This window comes from Triturus cristatus, chromosome 6, assembly GCF_964204655.1.
Source record: "Triturus cristatus chromosome 6, aTriCri1.1, whole genome shotgun sequence".
Classification (NCBI taxonomy): Eukaryota; Metazoa; Chordata; class Amphibia; order Caudata; family Salamandridae; genus Triturus; species Triturus cristatus.
This window is the reverse complement of record NC_140589.1, coordinates 1,758,352,645-1,758,356,680: the sequence shown is the minus strand read 5'-3', so window position 1 is coordinate 1,758,356,680 and position 4,036 is coordinate 1,758,352,645. Positions and strand designations below refer to the sequence as shown.

The window sequence follows — 4,036 nt, the reverse complement described above, 5'->3', positions numbered from 1 at the left end:
GCAAGTTCTTTTCCGTGAAGCTCTGTCTGCTAGTCTCGTTTTTTTAAAATCAAGGACAGGACCCTCATATGCAAATAATGTCCATGCGCCACCACTCTGTGCATATAGAAGAGATAGTGAGGCGAGGGTCTGAGTACTGCCTGGGCCCAGGACCCTTAATGTCACCGGCCTGGCTCTTTGCCTCAGCACCCCCTTGCTTCCGGGGACAGCCAAGAAAGGGGGGCCTGGTACCGGAGCTGGGGCCGGTGCAGCCTATCAGCAGCATCTCCCCGCTGACCGGCAGAAGAAAAGCCTTAACTGGGGGTCCTCTGTCCTGTCTTAGGGCAAAGGTTTTCTTCATTGTCTTTCAGTTTTGGAGTGGAAAGTTAAGGGACACTCAAATTGTAAACTTGATGCCGGTTTCTTTATAAATAAAAATAATTTAAAAAAGAGCAGAATCGTTTTTATGTTTTTAAAGTGCCCTTAGCGAGGAAGGTTCCATGCGATTGTGGGACGAATGAGCACCACCTGGTGTGAGCGAGAGGTGAAATGCCTACAGCACCTGGTGTTCCCAAGCAGTCTCCCACCCAAGTACTAACAAGGCCCGACCCTGCTTAGCTTCCGAGATTGGAAGAGATTGGGCGCATTCAGGGTGGTATGGCCGTAGGCATTGGAGGCTGCCGTTGCAGGCTTCTTGTGATGACACAGCCAGAGTGTCTGAAGCAGGCTACCCTCAAGCATATTTGCACACTTCCCTTCAACAACTGCCCTCCTTTGCAAGTTTGCTACTGACAGCCAAGCACAGCCCTTTCTTCCACGAGCCTTGCTTATTTTCCACTTACACACAGGCTAGGAGCTCCCTTTAGGTGCCATCTTGAGCGCTAGCAAACCAGCAGCCTGGGATTTTCACCAAGTGCCTAGCCTTGCTTTGCACTGGGCTCTAAGGCACTCTATCAGGCCAGTTCTCTATTTGCTATCTCTGAACAGCGCATTAGCGTCATGTGTGTGATTGGATAGCGAATGCAGGTGGCAGGAGAGGGAAGAAGGTAACAGCAAAGTCTATGAAATGGTTCTGCAGGAGAAGAGACTATGCCTGAATGGTGGGTTCATACTTATGTAAGTTCACAGGCTGGTAGTGTTGGGGTAGAGCTTTGGTTTTAGCTCTCCGGAGGTAAGATTGTGGGACCAGGTGCAAGATGTCTTTTTGAGATGAGCTTGCAGTTGTCTTATCGCTGAAGGCTGGTAGGTTGGAGAAGTAGTGTCTGGGGCATCCTTTAAACAAGCATTTATTTGCAATGCATTAGGTCTCACATTTGCGAGAGTTTAAGCTATTAGCATTGTGAATGACATTGCCTTTTATTTATGTTTTAAAAACCAAAACATAAATAAAAGGCATTGCCATTTACGATGCCAATAACTCAAACTCACGTAAATGCAAGACCTATTGCATTGCAAAGGCTTGTTATTGAATTCATCAATGGTTTTTTGACTAATAGGCAGCATGGCCATCCCGGTGTTATTGTACGCAGACGATGCAGTCCCTATAGCCTGCACTCCTAACGAACTAAACAGATTAATTTGATTCTTTTGTTGAATTTAAGGCTAAGTTGGGTTTGTCTACTAATTACAGCACATCTCATATCATGGCTTGTGGTCCTAAGAAGTGTAGGGTAGCCTCTATAGCATGTGGGAGTAAGTGATTAGATAGTATACATATTTCCCATAATTGGGTGTTATATTTGACATTTTGGGTACTTGAGGTTGGCATATCTCTGTTAGTACTTTAAAGCAATCCAGGGTGGCAGGAGCTCTTGTGAGTCTTCACTGGCTGGTCAGTTGTAAGGTCTTGACCCCCCTTTTGTCTAGTTACAAGTCTCAGTGGTGCCGATTGCTGGTTAAGGTGCAGGAGTTTGGGCCTCCACTAACAGCCACCCCCACAGCTTGAGGAGAATTGTATATATTCAGGTGATTGTAGAATCATTTTGGCACGGTGAGCTTGGTTTGTGTTATCTGGGAGGCAGATTCAATTGTCCACCATTTTACTATGGCTATCTATTCGGGTTAATCCTGAGGGAAGTCTGAATAGAGACGCTATGAAGGACTGTTTACTGCAAGATAGGGCTCGGCTATCCCTTGGTCACTAGCATTGACGCCATCTTTAAAACGACCTTGGCTGCTCTAAGTTATTCCATTTGACATCCCTTATTGGAAAAGAGGACAAGAAGGGGGTAATATCCCTCTTTTTGGAAGGGAAGGTACTGATCCTTGTAAAATTGCTGTGCAAAAATATCTTAATCTAAAAGAAATAATTGGTATGGGACTCTATTTATCTTGGGGAATGGGAAGAGGAGAATGGCTGCTTTTATTCTTTTATTTTGTTTCTTTGATTTTTTTGAGATGTCATAGGACCAAGGCCAGCACCCACTTTCTTGATCCCCAGCCAGATGGGAGCCCCCGTAATTAGATTAGGAGAGGGGCTGGTAGGGGAGTGTAGTGAGATGTTAGCCACACCTTTGGATTTGGTTTCACAGACACCCACACCAAGTAGAGATTGTCTCCATTTTTGATTTTTGGAGAACAGAGCAATCTGGGTCAAAAATATGCCACACTACATATGAAGTGGTCAAGCAAGGGGAGGTAACTTTACCCCTATTGGTTGGGGTGTCCCCCCTCTTGCCAGCTCAGAATGGAGGACAAATATTGGAGAGCAGCAAGAGCTCCTCACAACACTGCCTGGAACATCAGAAGAAGAAGGACTGTCCTTCTGAACCCCTAGACTGCACCACAGAATGTTTGCACTCAAAAGTACTGCACCTGCTGCACTCACAAGGTTACACAAAGACAGGACAGTGCCTGACTCAAAGGAAAAGGAGTGGACTCCCTGATCAGCAACAGATACAACAGAGCTGGAAGCAGTCACCTGCAAAGCCAAAGAGAGGTTCACCCCACCTGAGCAGACACAACTGGATTTTTGCAGGACTGTGTGGGTGCATTATGGGGAATTGAGTCCAAGCCAATAAGAGGTAATCCAGAGTCTCTGAACCCTTGGCAGGGGCTACTGGACCCTTATTTTCCCCAAAGGTACCCAGACACAACAAGATCTCAAAGCCTGGAAACTTTCTGCAAAGTTTTACAGAAAAGCTCCAAGAGGAGACTGCCTCGATGTCGAGTCGAGAATCGGCCTGACCGCACTGGTTGTCCTGATTAAAGCCCAGGAGCCCCTCACCATCAACATCAAGGACAAAGACTTCCAGAGACTCAACAAAGCATTGCGCTGCATCAGGCTGCCGTCGTCAAATCGAACTTTGTATCCGATAAGCCCGAGGACCCACTGACGAGCCCGTCAAGAAGTAAAAAGCTTCAAGAAAGAGACTAAGGCCGGAGGTAAACTTTGACCAGGACCTAGCCCTCAGCTTATCTGACCTGCACTCCAGTGCGGTTGACCTAAAACTTTGACTTTGTCCTGGTCCAGCGCGACCAGATAGCCGCGAGCTTTTTGGCACTAAAATGCAAAATGTTTGTTTAATCTTCAAAAATTCATATTTGCGGTTTCCTGCATTGGTTTTTGTCATTTTGGTGTTGTATGGAAGATACAAATATTTTCTATTTATGTAAATTGGTGTTGGATTTTTACTGCGTTGTATCTTTTGCTCATTTTCTGTTTTGGTGATATTAAATGATTTACACAAATACGTGTCTCCTAAGTTAAGCCTAACTGCTCGTTTTCTATGCTTCTAAGGCTACTCCCTCTAAATACATCATAAAGAGATTATACGTATTTGAAAGTATCAAGCTACCACTTGAGGACGGCACAGAGGTTGGGGGCAGTGCCATTTCCTCCATCCAAAACAGTGGGACCATTCAAGACTTATCTCAATTTACGTAGAGCCCAATCACGCATCCATAGTGCTCAGGTTCCTGCATGATGCCCTGAAGGGCATGGACCTTGTACACCCCCAGGGTTGCCTCTATGGTGCCTGACAAATTCAGGGGGTGGCATGGACTCATGATAAGAAACCCTAGCTGGTTGGTGGCTTAATCCATAGTGGGAAATTAC

General features: G+C 45.8%; 1 pseudogene; it reads right to left on the bottom strand.

The window, feature by feature from the left end:
* Positions 1-529: 529 nt before the first annotated feature.
* LOC146821933 (5S ribosomal RNA) lies at positions 530-648 on the bottom strand (annotated as a pseudogene).
* Positions 649-4,036: the final 3,388 nt, after the last annotated feature.